The sequence below is a fragment of the Lactuca sativa genome, chromosome 3, assembly GCF_002870075.4.
Source record: "Lactuca sativa cultivar Salinas chromosome 3, Lsat_Salinas_v11, whole genome shotgun sequence".
Taxonomy (NCBI): domain Eukaryota; kingdom Viridiplantae; phylum Streptophyta; class Magnoliopsida; order Asterales; family Asteraceae; genus Lactuca; species Lactuca sativa.
Window position 1 is genome coordinate 229,960,325 of NC_056625.2, and position 19,048 is coordinate 229,979,372.

General features: G+C 37.6%; 1 long non-coding RNA gene across 2 annotated transcripts; it reads right to left on the bottom strand.

Annotated features, from left to right (window-relative positions):
• Positions 1-207: 207 nt before the first annotated feature.
• On the bottom strand, positions 208-2,530 carry LOC111909529 (uncharacterized). 2 transcript variants are annotated; one of them, XR_002856219.3, is made up of 4 exons: positions 1,988-2,530; positions 1,836-1,917; positions 510-643; positions 208-396 (listed from the first exon to the last, which is right to left on the bottom strand). It is a non-coding gene; the product is annotated as an uncharacterized LOC111909529 (long non-coding RNA). The 2 variants fall into 2 exon arrangements; XR_002856218.3 differs by having other exon boundaries at positions 208-643; positions 1,988-2,528.
• Positions 2,531-19,048: the final 16,518 nt, after the last annotated feature.

The window sequence follows — 19,048 nt, forward strand, 5'->3', positions numbered from 1 at the left end:
TAAACAATATATTGATTTATCTTATTTTTATAGCATATTTCTTTCATTTGTTCATATATTAGCTATGTACATGACAAATCTATCTACTTATCTCTCTAAATTCAGATCCCATTAAAGCAAAACAACAAAATGTTCAAAACATGTGAACCGGAATTTGACTACTTTCTATGAGAAGCCACCAAACACTCGTACTTTCATTCCAATCTCTTTTTCTCCAAACCAATACCCAATTAAATATTTAATGCATAAGTTACAATACAAGCTAATACATTTTGACATTTAAGTCCATTCTCACCCCCATACACACATGCTTCAAGTCTCGTAAATACAGACCTCATCAATATTTTTATGACCAATATGCCCATCTCAGCACCATTACACATGAGAAAGTACCAACTACATTTTCGAAAGATCAGTTTTAAACTTTCTTTTGACCACTGTATCATATATGTACATTTACATTAAACCAATATTGAAAATGCTATAAAAAAAAAAAAAGACAACAATACCCCTCAATCCACTTGTTTTGCCTTTGTCGAACATAGTAGGAAAAATTGCCCTAGATTCCATCTTGAAAAGGATACGATTCCTAAAAGATTCCAGAAAATGACAAAAATAACCATCCGTGACTCCTTGATTTCTCCTGCCAAGCATATTTTTGAAAACTCATATAGGTTTGAGAAATCCTTTTGTAGTTGACAATAACTAATAAAGGACAATAATGCCCTTAGATCCATCCAAAACCAGAAAAGGACCCTTTTAAAATTTTATTACACCAATTCTTTAAAAGAAATATTTATTTTACTTTCTTTTGTATTATCATTTTGTAATTTGTTATCATATTAGCATTATACAATGACAAATCTACCAAATTAAACAACACATGAATGAAAAAAAAAGCATTAAAAGACTATAAAATAAAAAGAATAGTAGTCTATTAAGTATTAACACATGATTAAATGAAATTAGGTGAAAAAGCAGAAAAAATGAAAGATATTAGTTAATTACTTCTCAAATTGATTCCTAAATGTTTTCACTTTTCACAAGAAAATAGTCAACGTTATTTGTCAAAAAGTCAATATCTAGTTATTATTTAGATTGCTGGTCCGTTGTCACCAAGTTAAGATAATCACTAAAAAAAAATAAAAAAATACAAAAAGTAAAAATCATTAACTAACGCTATTAACCATAGTATCTTATTTTTCCAAACAAAAATTATAAGTTGTTAGATCATAAATATAATATAGCCCAATCAACAACCAACAACACTTCAACTCATACACAGTCAAAGAAAATGTGTGAAAATCCAAAGCTCGAATAGAAATAAAATAAAGAAAATAGGAAGTTATAACTTACAACAACTATAAAGTACATTGTTATTTATTGTAATTAGCTAAAAAACAAAGTGGTTAATTTGAATGTAAAATGGTGTAATAAACAACTGAATGAGAGTATGTTGCTATTTCTTGCAATAATAACCTTATTATTTCTTAATAAAGATTTATTATAGCATCTGCTGTGAATAAAAGACAAGGTAAAAATGGTCATCTCAATAAAATTTACAAAAAGGCTGTTAAATCTGAAGATGCACAGGACCAAAAACAAAATGAAAGAATGAAGTAATTATAGTCTTGATCCTTCAGATTTAACTTGAACTTTTCCAAGTGAAATAATATTTTCCATCAAATGGAGATTAAAATGAATCAAATTAGGTTAAACATTGCAAATTGCAAGCTGAAAGTAGTGATCTGAATTTATTAGATATTAAGAAATCATAAAAAGAAAAGAAGCATTGCATTTGTATGACTAATAATATCAAAATAAAATGATGATACCTCCTCATCCTCAACTAAATATGAAGTTTTTTTCGTAAGTTCTCTTGAGAATTATGTCGGATCCACATCCTTTTCAGCCCACCTACCACCAGAAGGATCATGAATTGAAAATGAAACGACTATTTTTAGTTAAATTAAATTGATTAAAATACCTTTCTAGCGACGAATTCAGGATGACCAATGCAAATTTATGGTGGCTTGACTGATGCTCCATTGGAGAAGTTAAGTTATCCGGCCAAAAACCACCAAAAACAATTGTAGAACAACGAAATTGAAGAACAGGAATGGATGAAAATTGACGGTACCTGTATATTTGGGAAGAGTCGAAGGAGCAGGAGTTTATCCCTAAGATCGGACTTATATAGGTTGGAATTGAAGTTCGGATCAAACATACTATTTGAACTGTTCTTCATCACTGTTCATCATGTTCTTGACTTTCGCTTTGAGATTTCATCACCGAATTCAAATCAAAGATCCAATTTTCAATTTCTTAACAATAACTTAATCATAATCGATTTTGTGATAGAACCATTAATATAAAATCGATTCATAAGTTGATATTAATCTACACTTCTAATCGTTTAGTAAGAAACCTTGAAACAAAACTGGAACACAAGGACTTGCAGATCTATACGAGAGACAAGAAGATTTGAAATGTACAACTCATTTAAGCATATGGCGAACACTAATGAACAACAAATAATATGTCGTGTACTGATTTAATTGAATCATTAGACATATTGAATCCATGATGAACAGTAAAAGGCTTAAAACATTGGCTCATAAATTTGGGCTGACGAACAGTAACTGATTTGATGATTGGGCTCGAAATTTTTGTGAACAGTATGTTTCGACATTTGGATAGAAAATGACTTTCGGTCTGAATCAAGAAAATGATTGAATTACAATGAATTTTGGACTTAAAATCGATTCAAATGAACAATGGCAATTAGAGAATCATATCGAACAACAAATAGGATAGGATTGAGACTTGTATCACAACAAATGAGTTTTTCAAAAAAATTGATCAAATGCGTCAAAATGATCAAAAATTCAAGAACGCAAAGCAGGAATCAAAAAGATTTAGAGAGATTATAGAGAGACTCGCCATAAATGTTTCAATTGTGGCGAATTTAGCCAAACCGAGAATTGTTTATTCAAAAAATCATATTGATCTAACCGCTCTGATACCAATTGTAGTGGTGTTGATTATGATGACATGTGCGGAATTAGAAAAGATCTAGTGAATCATCATGTAAAGTATGAACACATTGAGTAAATAAATAAGTGTAAGCTCATATTAGATCTAGAAAGGATATACAAATGGGTTTGTACAAATTTCTCTCTCTAGTCTAACACTCCAAAATGATCATTACATAAAATGAGTGTCACTCACTTCCTTATAAAGTAAAGACAACTCATTATACACATACAAAGGAATAAAGCACAAATACATCCAAGGGTGACTTTACACTCTAACAATCTGTCCAACTCATCAAGTATTATATCTTATATGTACAAGTACATCTGGTGAAATCCAAAGATTCCAAACACATGTACATGACTTATTAACTGATACCACTTAATTTAATAACTAGTCTCTTCTCTCTTGAAATATTATTTCCATAAAATAACAATTATTCCTTAATTAGTTATAATATTTGAATATATTTATTAATAATAAAATTATTAATATGTATTCAATAAGTGACAATTTTCTAAAGATGTAACAGTATAAGATTATTCCCTAATCAAATTACTGATACATATTCTATTAGTAAGTCCTTAGATGTTTAACTTTCAAAGAATAAAAAGAACAAATATCATATTGACGACATACGTCTCTCATGTAGTTCGAAACTAAAGTTTATATCATTTAAATTATTACATTTTCATTAAATATAATAACTTACCATATATATATATATATATATATATATATATATATATATATATATATATATATATATATATATATATATATATATATATATATATATATATATATAAAAAGAGAGAGAGACTATTAGACTTATCCTTAGTTTAAAGTTTATTTAAGAAACGTAACTAAACAAAAATAAAAAGAATATATCAATTAAATTGGTTTCAAACATTGAAATTAAGAACATAATTATAACATATAAAAAAATATAAATATAAATAACAATTATATTTCCTATAATGAGTCTACACTTTGACATATATTATATTTTATAATTACTTATTTGTTGGGATATTAATATAATCACCAAAAAAACTTACAGTAATTTCTAAAATTAAAGTGTTAAATTAGAAATATTAAACCAAATCAATTTGCTAAACTTAATGTTGATGTATATTCTTTAATGACCACTCTCATTATTTTACAATATGTCTTCCTCGAACCTTCGCCTTTGGGAAATAAACCCCGGTCCCTTTTCTACTTCTCCAAGGGAAAACCCCTCAGAAAGCCTCTAACGTAAGGTCTGTGACAACCCAATATTTCTAACTTGCACATTTCTTTCAAATTTTATTAAAGATAGCCTGGTTTTGCTATTTTATAATAAGTTTTGGGTCTATTTGGGGTGATTGAGGCTTAGTATAACCTAGATATAAGTCTTAGGAAGAGTGTGAAGGTGTGTAGCATCATAAAATCGAGCCAAACACACCCAACAAGGTGTGTGCGGCCGCACACCAGTGTGTGCGGCCAGATAGCCGCACGTAGCCAACCGCACACCCCCTTAGCCTCACACTCCAGCCTATATAAAGGACCTAAGTCAACCTTACACCCTTTTTCACACTCCTTCAAGTTAGAACTATCTCTCTCTCAAGAGTTCTTCATGTTTTCCCTCTCCAATCATCAAAACAAGTAAGTAAACACCCTTAGATCTTTACTAAAGCACATTGGAAAGCCTTTGCCTCGAGTTTGACCCATGAAATCATCATTTTAGATGATCTTCATGTGTGTACGGCCGCACACGCATCATGTGTGACCACACACACATCTTTTGGTCCTAGAAAGAGCTTAAACACTCACTCAAGCTTAACATTGACCAAAACACCCTCTTAGAATCATCACAAAGCCTTGGAAAGCCGATTTGGTCAAGTTGTAGAAGTGTGTACGGCAGCACACACCCTTTTTAGGGTCCAAAATGGCCCCAAACTCCCAATCCGGCCAAGCAATGGTCGAAACACCTTCACTAGAAAGTCCCAAAGGCTTGGAACCACGATTTTGACACACTCCATAGTGAGTGTGCAACCGCACACACTCTGGTCGCACACTCTGGCTGCACACATACAAAAGCCATGTTTTGGTGACCTTACACTCCAATATAGGGCTATACACTCCTTAGATGCAACCCTTAACACGCCTAGCACTGGAAACAAAGTGTTTTCATGCATTATAGTGTCTTTAGTTACTTAATTAGTGATTAAATAACTAATTAGATACCATTATGTGTCGCTACATGTTACATAGGATCCGTGGGTGTGTTCAAGTCCTCACTTGACACCTAACATCCTACCCGACACTTCCGTCCACCCCAGTCACTGCAGGTGAGTTCATACCCCTTAATTGACCTTTTAAACACTTTTTAAAATGATTTTATGGGGGGGGGGGAATACAAGTTGAATCCAACAAGTTATAGTATCAATCACATGTGACTTATAACTTGCAATCAAAAAGGATTTTCTATACTTTTAATTGCTTCGCCAACAAAACTACTTTAAATGTTTATCAAACTCATATTTCATGTTAAATTGTTATAAAAATATTTCCAAACTCTTTTAAACTGATTTTTGTTCCCAAACCATATCTACACTAATATATTTATACAAGTAAGACTTGAAGGACTTAGGACTGATAGCTCACCTTACTTCCTATTCTTGTTTGATGTGGACTTAGGGTATATTGATATCTGTCCGAATGTCATTGAATTCTTAGTTATATATTATATATATTTGTGTTAGATATAAAAGTGTTCACTTCAATTCAATACCTTTGTGTATCAAAGGCATGTGATTAACATTTCTATTTAACTATAATAGGTATAGTTAAGGATTACCGCTCATTACTACTATTACCATGACACTTACTATAGTGAGTACACTTATGAGTCAATACATGTTAAATACTATGCAAAGAGAATACTATATACTACATATGAGAACACTATATACATTATACCAAGAAATACATTATACACTTATACAAGAGAATATACTAAAATGGAATGTGACACACTACTTCTCGATACGGCACTTCATTGTGCTATCACCTAGTAAGCAGAGTCTCCTGGAGGGAGAACGGGCATTATGTGTATAGATCTATATGGGACAGGCACTCCCACATCCCGACTGCAAGCTACAGTCTGAGCCGACTAGGCCCAGGGGTGACAAAATGTCACCATACTATGAGTGACCTAGAGGGTCATCTGAGATTTGATCATGAATCAGCATGGTTATATACGAGTTCACATTCAGACCTTTAATTAATACAGTAAGAATTAAAGGCAAAACAGGCTCCCCGAGGTGTATTGTACATTTAATACCACCTGGAGACTGCATTTTATTACACTTAGCCTGCGATGACACTGCTGGGGTAAAACACTATTTTCCCATTACTTTACATAAATGAAGTCTAGAACTATATTTTCATAGTGATAGTTTCACTAGGAAAACTTTTACACTTTCAAAGGATCAAACAAACAAATAACCAAGTCTTGGGAGAAGACTACTTTTGCTGGAAAATATAGGATTTTCTAGGGATCATACCATTTTCAAACTTTGACAACAACTTTTATATTACATGATTGTAATCACTTTTATACAAGCAATGACACTAAATACTTATGAACTCACCAGCTTTACGCTGATACCCGTTTTCAAAATAACTTGTATTCTCAGGTCATCAGTAGACAGATACAGATGCAGCGTTTGAGAAGATGGAGCACATAGAAGACTCCTCTTTATTTTGATTATACTTTTGGTGTCTAACAAACTGTACAGAACACGCTTGTATTACAATTATTATATTAATGCAATGGATGTTGTTGCTTGTATTTACTATTATGCATTGTTATGATACTGTACATGACGTCCTCCACCCCAGAACGTATTCCGCCGTTCTCAGTTTTGGGGTGTGACAGATTGGTATCAGAGCACTGTTTATAGTGAATCAAGTATATCAACCCATTAAAGATATACAAACTATAAACACATCGGGAATAAAACACTCTGACCAAGAATATATACTTTTAAATAATAAAATATTTAACTAAGTATGTGTGTATATATATATATATATATATATATATATATATATGTATATATATATATGCATCCATTAATACAAAGGGTCAGTATCATACTAGAGCAGAACAAAAGTATTAAGATTGTTGAACAACATAATTAGACTTAGAGACATATAGTCAAATCTGGGTGGATGTAGCATGATTAACTACATTTTCCTAGGAGTGACTAGCATGTGCCAAAGAATGATTGTGGTGTTACAACAAGTCTAAAAACTTACCAACACTACTACAAGAACATAGGAACAAGAATACTATAAGAGTATTCTGCATTTCTGTAATTTACATATGTGAGAACAAAAAGGGTCGTTACTAGTTGGGCAATAGTTGCTAAGTGGATACTCTACGGTTACATATGACTAAGACATTATAGACTTAGAATATGTGATCTTTGCTTTACTTCCTGTTCCTTGTTTGGTTGTGGGATTAGAGTTAGGGTCACTTATTTGAAGGTTTATCCTGTCTCGGGTACATTTAATTGGTATGAACTATGCAAGTATTGAGTCGACTAATAACGATTGTCTTATAAGTATCTTAGATTAGTACGTCTATTAACTTTTCTTTTCCCATTCTCGCGTAGACAGCATGGTTGGCTTCCACCATCCCGACGATCCGTACTATCCGAACCAAGGCATTGGAGGATGGCTCGAGAAGATTCAGAGGATGATCACCCGATCCCTTTGGATAATCACCGTGCATAGGGCTTTTCGGATAGCTCCGACTCCGAACCAGAAGTCAACAGCCTACCTATAGTAGCTCCAAACCCCAACCCCCGTCCAACATTTCGAGGTCCCACTCCCATGTAGGCAACAACCTTGAATCGATGGAACGATGAGCAGGGCCAACCTTTACCTTTCAACAAAGAACGAAGCTTTTAAAACATAAGCGAGGGTGGCTTGGCTAATCGAGCCCTACCCGTCATGGTCCGGAGGATTGCTAGGAACGTCGAACAAGGTCATGCAGCCATCGGCAGAGTTGTGGAAATTGATGCCAACTCTAACCTTAACACTGTTCGTATCCACCAACTTGAAGAAGCCATGGATAGGACTAAGAGGACCAATGAGGCTCTGCAGTAACAACTAGATACATCCCGAGTCGAAGTCAGGGAACTCCAAGTGCGTCAGAGGGCTCAAGAACGACATCTTCAAGAAGTTGTACGCCAACTGGCTGATCTTAGGGTTTGCCCCAGAGATACCCGTCGCCAGTAGAAGATTTCAACTCATCTTCCTCTTTTGTTTAGGGAATAGCCTTTTCTTTTCTATGCTCGGTAGAGCACTTGTCGGTAAACATTCCTAAACTTGAAAGTACTCCAACTAGGCTTCTAAGCTGCCAACATTTTCCCTTATGGTTTGATGTAAGACTTGCTGCTAGGTTGTTTTTCCCGAACTTATTTGCATCAGTAATACCAGTAATATTGGCAGTTATCTAATCTCTTGGAAAAGTCTATACTCTTATATTTCTCTACTCTGTGTTATAACTCTACCTGATAGTTGGACTATGGTGACATAGTCCATGAAACACTCTCATCATATTCATGGTCGATTCTTACTGTTATCATCACTTTTCATAACTTTTCAGTAAAAGATGTCGCCTCGCCCTCGTCCAAACAAGGGCATACCTGCAACTCAAACTCCACCACCTCCTCCTCCACCTCCGCAGTTTGATGCGATGATGTTTCAGATAGCTGTAACTGTAGCTGTAACGGCAACTATGGCCCAAATAAATTTCGGTGATGCAAGCGGAGCTGGAATGGGCACCAACTATAGGCATGGTGAAATCTAACTGCGTACATAGGGGTGTACCTATAATGATTTCATAAGCTGCAAACCAACATTCTTCAATGGGACCGGAGGGATCATTGCACTGTCCCAATGGATCGAAAGAACTAAAGCCATCTTCGAGATGTGCTCGTGCCCTGAGGAAAGCAAGATTAAGTTCGCTGCTTGCACCTTCACTGAAAGGGCCCTGACGTGGTTGAATGGCCATGTCAAATCACTCTCCTTGGTAATAGCCAACGCCATGGGCTGGGACACACTGAAGGACCTTCTGACAAGGGAGTACTGCCCTAGAGATGAAATTCAGAAACTTGAGGAGGAACTCTGGAACCTCAAGATAAAGGGGACCGACATAGCGACTTATACGGCCAGGTTCTGCGACCTGGTGACTATGTGCCCTAACATGATCCCAACTGTGGGCATGAATATTGAACGATACATCTGGGGTTTAGTGCCCCCGTATCGAGGGAACGTTCCAGCCTCACACCCTACAACCTTTGACAATGCCAAGGAATTGGCCCAAAGGTTGATTGATCATGAAGTTCCTTCCACACCATCAACAACCACAACGGTTGCCACTGCACCGACCAAGACAACCGACAACAAGAGGAAGCGGTGGGACCGAAAGAAGGGCAAATCAACCCAATCCTCTTCAAAGAACCAACAAGTGGTGGCTGTCCATGCTGCCACTACTCCTGATGCCCCTGTACCAGCCAAAACATATGCAGGAAATCTACCCAAGTGCACCAAGTGCTCTTTCCATCACAACGGCCCCTGCCGTGAAATACACTGCACTAACTGCGACCGGAAGGGCCATACCGCCCGGTTTTGCAGATCTCAGCCCAAACCCATCAATCAAGTTCACAGCACCGGAGTGAGCCAAGCCTGCTATGGTTGTGGCGAGGTAGGACACTTCAAAAGAAACTGTCCGAAAGCTGGGAACACGGGAGGAACGGGAAAACTACTTGCTATTGGCCACAATGAAGCAGTAGCGGACTCCACAGTAGTCACGGGTACGTTCCTTCTTGATAACTCTTATGCTTGTATCCTATTCGATAGTGGAGTAGAAAGAAGCTTCGTAAAACAAAACGTTAAACACTTACTTAAACAATTCCCACAACCATTAGAAGAAACCTTCATCATAGAAATGGCTAACGGAAAGACAGAGAGTTCTAACGAGATCTACATAGGTTGTACCCTCACGCTAGATAATCATTCGTTTCCAATCGACCTCATACCAATATTGATCAAGAGTTTCGATGTCGTCATGGGCATGGACTGGTTGAGTCTCCATCATACCGATATCCTGTGTTACGACAAAGCAATCCGTCTAAATCTTCCAAATAACGAAACCTTGTTAATCTACAGAGACAAACCCAGTACGAGTCTTCGTATCATCTCAAGTATTCAAGCCTAGAAGTACTTGCATAAGGAATATCGTGTATTCCTTGCACACGTCGTCGATACGAGCCAGAAAACGAAAGATCTAAAAGACTTCCCCGTAGTATGCGACTTCCCGGATGTCTTTCCATAAGAACTGCCAGGTTTACCTCGCCAATGTCAGGTCAAGTTCAGGATCGACTTAATTCCAGAAGCTACCCCCGTAGCCAAATCGCCCTATCGTCTAGCGCCTATTGAGATGCAAGAACTGTCCGGTCAACTTAACGAGCTGCTTAGCAAGGGCTTTATAAGACCAAGCTTCTCACCCTGGGGAGCGTCGGTCTTGTTCGTAAAGAAGAAGGACGGATCGTTCCATATGTGCATCGACTACAGAGAACTCAACAAGTTGACAATCAAAAATCGTTACCCTCTTCCTCGTATAGACGATTTATTCGACCAACTGCAAGGGGCGAGTTACTTTTCCAAGATTGATCCGAGGTCTGGGTATCACCAGTTACGAGTGCTTGAGGAGGATGTCCCGAAAACAACCTTCCGAACCCAGTACGGACACTACGAGTTCGTAGTAATGCTGTTCGGACTGACCAACGCACCCGTGGTGTTCATGGACTTAATGTATAGGGTGTGCCATCCTTACTTGGATCAGTTCGTCATCATCGTCATTGATGACATACTTATCTACTCTCAAAGTGAGGAGGCGCATAGTGATCATCTACGACAAGTCTTGGAAACCCTACGATCGGAGAAGCTATACGCGAAGTTCTCCAAGTGCAAATTTTGGATCCGAAGAGTTGAATTATTAGGACATGTGGTTAGCAAAGAAGGAATCAACGTGACCCATCCAAGATTAAAGCTATTGAGAACTGGTCACCACCAAAGACGCCTACAAAAATTTGCCAGTTTCTAGGCCTCGCTGGCTACTACCGTAGGTTCATACAAAACTTCTCTCGAATTGCGAAACCCATTACAACACTGACCTAGAAAGGCGTGGCCATTGACTGGGGAGAGAAACAAGAGAAGGCATTTCAAACCCTGAAACGAGCCTTATGCACTGCACTGATACAATCCCTCCCCAAAGGGACAGAAGATTTTGTGGTATACTGCGATGCATCCAATCAAGGGCTCGGTTGTGTTCTGATGCAACGAGGTAAGGTCATCGCCTATGCCTCAAGGCAGCTGAAGACATACGAGGGCAACTACACCGCACACGACCTCGAACTAGGAGTGGTTGTGTTCGCCCTAAAGATCTGGAGACACTACCTGTATGGTACGAAGAGCACGATATACACCGACCACAAAAGCCTCTAACACATATTCAACCAGAAGGAGCTCAATATGAGAAAACGACGGTGGGTTGAGCTACTTAATGACTACGAATGCGAAATTCGTTATCATTCGGGTAAAGCCAATGTAGTAGCAGACGCCCTAAGTCAGAAAGAATATTTTGGTCGAAGAGTCAAGTCATTAACAATGCTTATCCATTCGCATCTATCCACACAAATTAAGGAGGCACAGCTCTAAGCCTTGAAACCTGAAAATGTGGCGGGAGAATCCCTGCGAGGAATGTATAAGAATTTGGAAGTCAAGGGTGACGGAGCCTTATATCTCATGGACCGAATCTGGACACCGCGACATGGTGGCTTCAAAGACTTAGTCATGAAGGAAGCGCACAACACTCGATATTCCATCCACCTAAGTTCAGATAAGATGTATCTGGATCTCAAGAAATCATACTGGTGGCCTAACATGAAAGTAGAAATTGCTACCTTCGTGAGTAAATGTCTTACTTGCGCCAAGGTCAAGGTCGAATACCAGAAACCATCGGGTCTACTACAACAACCGGAGATACCTGAATGGAAGTGGGAGCGGATCACTATGGACTTCATAACCAAGCTACCCAAGACAACGGGTGGGCTTGATACCATATGGGTCATCGTCGACAGATTGACCAAGTCCGCACACTTCTTGCCCATCAAGGAAATAGACAAGATGGAGAAGCTCACAAGAACATACATTAGGGAGATCGTACGACTACATGGTGTGCCTATATCTATTGTGACATCCCCATTTTCACGGCCAAAAAAGTCCGATTTTGTTTATGCTTTATAAAAATCAGAGTACCTCTTTTCATAAAAATGTTGCAGAATTTGTTCCCGGAAAAACACGATAAATACGTTATCAAAACATTTTCGAAGAAACGTATTTTATTCAATTTAAAACATTTAGGATGTCATCGTCAATACGGAAACATAAGCACAAACAGAACTTACATTCATTATCACTAGTGATTTATATCTCCTTAATCTCTCAGTATAATGTAACTTCATATCAACACATGTGATATAAATAAACTGAGTGGATTAGGTTGGAAAACCTAGTGAGTACATAGGGTTTTCAACCCACAATAATATAATTATTATATTTAAACATCAAGCAATCAACCCAATTATCCATTCCCATTATCTTCTTAAGGATAATGTCCAAACCAGAGCAAGGGTAAAATGGTCATTTTACCCTTAGAAGATTTCTCAGTTTCTCTGACTAAGTATTATTGTATAGAGTTAGCTGGGGAGTCGTAGGAGCAGCTGGCAGAGATTCCTCATGCGCGAGTTCAGCATTCAGTTTAAGAGGTGAGTCTTCTCCTAAAGGAACGGGTCTAAGGCACCTAGGTGGGCCCCTTTATGTTTAATTGTATGTGTCGGGGTTAGCCCGATGCAGATTTTATGTTCTAGACTTCGGTCTGATGTCGGGGAGATCCCAAGGAAGTTAGTATGCTTGATATCGTCTTAAGGATTCACCCTAAGGATCAGCTATTTCTCATTAATTCATTCCTAAGGATTATCCTAAAGAATATGTACGAAGTCCATTGTTTTCAATGACACAGCTGTCAAGCACAATTGCTAGTTCTATCACTTAGGCGCAACTGCCAGAATTGGGACATTTTCTATGAGGCGCTTCTGCCGGTATTGACCTTTAAACGCCACTATCATGGTCATAAGGCTCCCTATTAGGCGCAACTGCCGATACTGTCCTTAGAGCGCAGCTACTAGGATGTTTACCGTAGATCTAAAATATCTACGGGTTGTGGCGCAGCTGCCAGTGCTCATCTATAGGGTACCAGGTCCATTGCTGACAATGTTTACCTATAGGGCACTAGGTCCATACTACTAATGTTCCTCTATTTCAGCTTTTATCCCTCATCATTCATCTACCCATGTTTTACCCAACATATTTTGTAGATATAAAATACTTTATACAGTTTACATCATTTAAAACATGTATAAAAATCTTTCACCAGCATAGACAACAAGTATTCAGACAATATGCACACATAGCACGTAATTTATATTAAAATACTTCATATCTATGTGTAAGATGAAAGGGACTATGCACTCACAACACGTAATATATATTAAATACTTCATATCTATGTGTAAGATGAAAGGGACCATGCACTCACCTGATAAGGTGGTGACTCAGTACTCGGACAACGCTTCGTTTACTTTAAAATAATTTCCTTCGACGAAACCTTGTATTATTACCACTAGATTTTAGTCTAATATTTATCGTAACTAATTATTAGCCTTATTATTATTATTATTATTATTATTATTATTATTATTATTATTATTATTATAATATAAGCGTTTAAACAATACTTTCCAACCACTATGTACAGACAGGGGCCAGACATAAAAAATCGGAGGGGACCATTTTGGCATATAGCACTTCTGAAATCCAACAACCCTATGTGGCCCTTTAAACCAGATTCCCTGTACCGCAAGTAGTTAAAAAGATATTATAACGACACTTATATAAGTCATAATAATAGCTCAAATATTTATTATAAGTTCATAATGACATTACTAATTTTAAATATAAACTATATTTAAAATAGGGTAAGCATAACTTATTTACAAGGGGGTTTTAGCTAGGATTCGGGCTCTGCAGTTATTTTCGACCCCTATTACCCCTAAATTGACTAGCCCGGATCTACGGGCGTTACATCTATTATCTCCGATAGAGATAGTAGGTTCACTTCGAGATTCTGGTAGTCACTGCAAAGCTCCTTAGGAACGAGGCTGGACATGAGTACAACCTACCATCCACAGACCGACGGGCAAAGTGAGAGAACTATCCAGACTTTGGAAGATGTGCTGCGAGCCTGTGTGATCGACTTTGGTAAGGCATGGGATACCCACTTACCCCTTGTCGAGTTTTCTTACAACAATAATTATCACACGAGCATCAAGGCTGCTCCATTTGAAGCCCTCTACGGCCGAAAGTGCAGGTCCCCTATGTGCTGGGCTGAAGTAGGTGACACTCACTTAGCTAAAGGACGAGTTCCTGACAGCGCTCTCACGGGTCAGGAGATCATTCGAGAAACGACTAAGAAGATCGTTCAGATTCATGAACGATTGAAAGCTGCTAGAGACCGACAGAAAAGCTACACAGACAAACGGAGAAAACCCTTGGAGTTCCAGGTGGGAGACCGAGTCCTTTTGAAAGTCTCACCCTTGAAAGGCATGATACGCTTTGTAAAGCGCGGAAAGCTGAATCCAAGATACATAGGGCCTTTCGATATTCTCGCTAGAATCGGCCCCGTAGCTTACAAACTCAAACTACCCCGCGAGCTCAGTAACATACATCCTACCTTCCACGTCTCGAACCTGAAAAAGTGCCTATCTGACGAGACTCTTGTAATCCCACACGACAAGATCGAGATCAATGAGAGCCTCAATTTCGTGGAAGAACCGGTGGAGATTATGGATCGAGAAGTCAAATGAATGAAACAAAGTCGCATCCCAATTGTGAAGGTTCGTTGGAATGCCAAGAGAGGACCGGAGTTAACTTGGGACCGCGGGGATCAAATAAAACTTAAATATCCTCATCTTTTTACTTAGTTAATTGTATTAACTTAGCTACTTGAACTCTAATTTCGGGACGAAAATCCCTCTAACGAGGGAATGATGCGACAACCCGAAATTTCTAACTTGCACATTTCTAGCAAATTTTATTAAAGATAGCCTCGTTTTGCTATTTTATAATAAGTTTCGGGTCTATTTGGGGTGCTTGAGGCTTAGTATAACCTAGATATAAGTCTTAGGAAGGGTGTGAAGGTGTGTAGCATCATAAAATCGAGCCAAACACATCCAACAAGGTGCGTGCGGCCGCACACCCGTGTGTGCGGCCAGACAGCCGCACGCAGCCAACCGCACACCCCCCTTAGCCTCACACTCCAGCCTATATAAAGGACCTAAGTCAACCTTACACCCTTTTTCACACTCCTTCAAGTTGGAACTATCTCTCTCTCAAGAGTTCTTCACGTTTTCCCTCTCCAATCATCAAAACAAGTAAGTAAACACCCTTAGATCTTTACTAAATCACATTGGAAAGCCTTTTCCTCGAGTTTGACCCATGAAATCATCATTTTAGATGGTCTTCATGTGTGTACGGCCGCACACGCATCATGTTTGACCGCACACACATCTTTTGGTCCTAGAAAGAGCTTAAACACTCACTCAAGCTTAGCATTGACCAAAACACCTTCTTAGAATCATCACAAAGCTTTGGAAAGCTGATTTGGTCAAGTTGTAGGAGTGTGTACGGCTGCACACACCATGTGCAACCGCATACACCCTTTTTAGGGTCCAAAATGGCCCTAAACTCCCAATCCGGCCAAGCAATGGTTGAAACACCTTCACTAGAAAGTCCCAAAGGCTTGGAACCATGATTTTGACACACTCCATAGTGAGTGTGCAGCCGCACACACACTCTGGCCGTACACACACTCTGGCCGCACACACACAAAATCCATGTTTTGGTGACCTTACACTCCAATATAGGGCTATACACTTCTTAGATGCAACCCTTAACACTCCTAGCACTGGAAACAAAGTGTTTTCATGCATTAGAGTGTCTTTACTTACTTAATTAGTGATTAAATAAGTAATTAGATAGCATTATGTGTCGCTACATGTTACATAGGATCCGTGGGTTTGTTGAAGTCCTCACTTAACACCTAGCATCCTACACGGCACTTCCGTCCACCCCACTCACTGCAGGTGAGTTCATACCCCTTAATTGACCTTTTAAACACTTTTTAAAATGATTTTATGGGGGGGGATACAAGTTGAATCCAAGAAGTTATAGTATCAATCACATGTGATTTATAACTTGCAACCAAACATGATTTTCTATACTTTTAATTGCTTCACCAACAAAACGGCTTTAAATGATTATCAAACTCATATTTCATGTTAAATTGTTATAAAATTATTTCCAAACTCTTTTAAACTGATTTTTGTTCCCAAACCATATCTACACTAATATATTTATATAAGTAAGACTTGAAGGACTTAGGACTGATAGCTCACCTTACTTCCTGTTCTTGTTTGATGTGGACTTAGGGTATATTGATATCTTTCCGACTGTCATTGAATTCTTAGTTATATATTATATATATTTGTGTTAGATATGAAAGTCTTCACTTCAGTTCAATACCTTTTTGTATCAAAGGCATGCGATTAACATTTCTATTTAACTATAATAGGTATAGTTAAGGATTACCGCTCATTACTACTATTACCATGACACTTACTATAGTGAGTATAGTTATGAGTCAATACATGTCAAATACTATGCAAAGAGAATACTATATACTATATCTGAGAACACTCTATACATTATACCAAGAAATACATTATACACTAATACAAGAGAATATACTAAAACGGAATGTGACACACTACTTCTCGATACGACACTTCATTGTGCTATCACTTAGTAACCAGAGTCTCCTGGAGGGAGAGCGGGCATTATGTGTATAGATCTATATGGGACAGACACTCCCACATCCCGACTGCTAGCTACAATCCGAGCCGACTAGGCCCAGGGGTGACAAAATGCTACCATACTACGAGTGACCTGGTGGGTCATCTGAGATTCGATCGTCAATCAGCATGGTTATATACGAGTTTACATTCAGACCTTTAATTAATGCAGTATGAATTAAAGGCAAAACAGGCTCCCCGAGGTGTATTGTACATTTAATACCACTTGGAGACTGCATGTTATTACACTTAGCCTGCAATGACACTGCTGGGCTAAAACACTATTTTCCAATTACTTTACGTAAATGAAGTCTAGAACTATATTTTCATAATGATAGTTTCACTAGGAAAAATTTTACACTTTCAAAGGATCAAACATACAAATAACCAAGTCTTGGGAGAAGACTACTTTTGATGGAAAATATAGGATTTTCTAGGGATCATACCATTTTCAAACTTTGACAACAGCTTTTATATTATATGATTGTAATCACTTTTATACAAGCAATGACACTAAATACTTATGAACTCACCAGCTTTACGCTGATACTCATTTTCAAAATAACTTGTATTCTCAGGTCATCAGTAGACAGATACAGATGCAACTTTTGAGAAGATGGAGCACATACAAGACTCCTCTTTATTTTGATTATACTTTTGGTGTCTAACAAACTGTACAAAACACGCTTGTATTACAATTATTATATTAATGCAATGGATGTTGTTGCTTGTATTTACTATTATTCATTGTTATGATACTGTACATGACGTCCTTCACCCCAAAACGTATTCCGCCGTTCTCGGTTTTGGGGTGTGACAAGGCCTCTAAGGGAAAACCCCCCAAGGTTTCCCGTAGTGGCCAGCTGATCTAAACCACCTGGTTTAACATTGCTTTATATTATTTTATGTATATAAGTGTTAGTTCTATACTATTTTATAAGAGGATAATCAGGTAATATGGTTTAAGTTCAATAGTTATTTAAAGTATAAATTTAAAATTTCTTATTCACTGACTCTCGATAATCATGTAAAACTTTCTAATAAGAACTTTGACATTTTTTTCTTTGTTTATTTTAGATTTTTATTTATATTTTGATGAAAGGTGTAACAAACTGATTTTTACCCCAAAATTTTCATTTTTTAAATAGAGAAAACAGCTAATATTATAAAATTCGATTCATAAAAATCCTAGGTGCATCAAATATAGTCATCCCAAATCATAGTATCAAAATGAAGACAAATCATAAAATCTACAAGCCAAAGGGTACATCATGATTGCGCCTTCCCACGATCATTTGAAGTGCCTGAAACACACTTAATCAACAACTGTAAGCACGAAGCTTAGTGAGTTCCTAAAATATTACATACATATCGGAAAAGTAATCAACTATGGGTTATTAGCAACCCTATGGATTAACAGTACATTTTAGGGATTCTCAAAAACCATGGGGACTATCAGCAGTCCCGTTCACTCACAGCTGACCAAGAGGTATTAGCAACACATTTACACAAAAGATATCAACAAGTAAGACCCAGTTGGTCAGCACGTATACACTTCTACATATGTAATATAGTGAGAAGACTCACCTCGCAGATAACAGTTAAATCCAGACAGCTCTCACATAGTGAAGACTAGCACTACAAAACACCTAGCAGTAATAAATAATATTCACTTAGTCTACACTCTAAATCCTCTAAATTGACCAAAAGTCAATTATAGTCAAAAGTCAACAGTCAAAGTCAGCTTGACAGGCCTCCACGTTGTGGCCACCTATAAGCCACATCGTGGGCACTCCATGACCAAAAAATCGGCCATCATCCAAATTCCATGTTGTGGCTCCCATTTGGTACGTCATGGCGTCGTCTAAAAGGGAAGGTCGCAAAAAGACCATTCTCCATGTTGTGGCAACCGGTAGCCA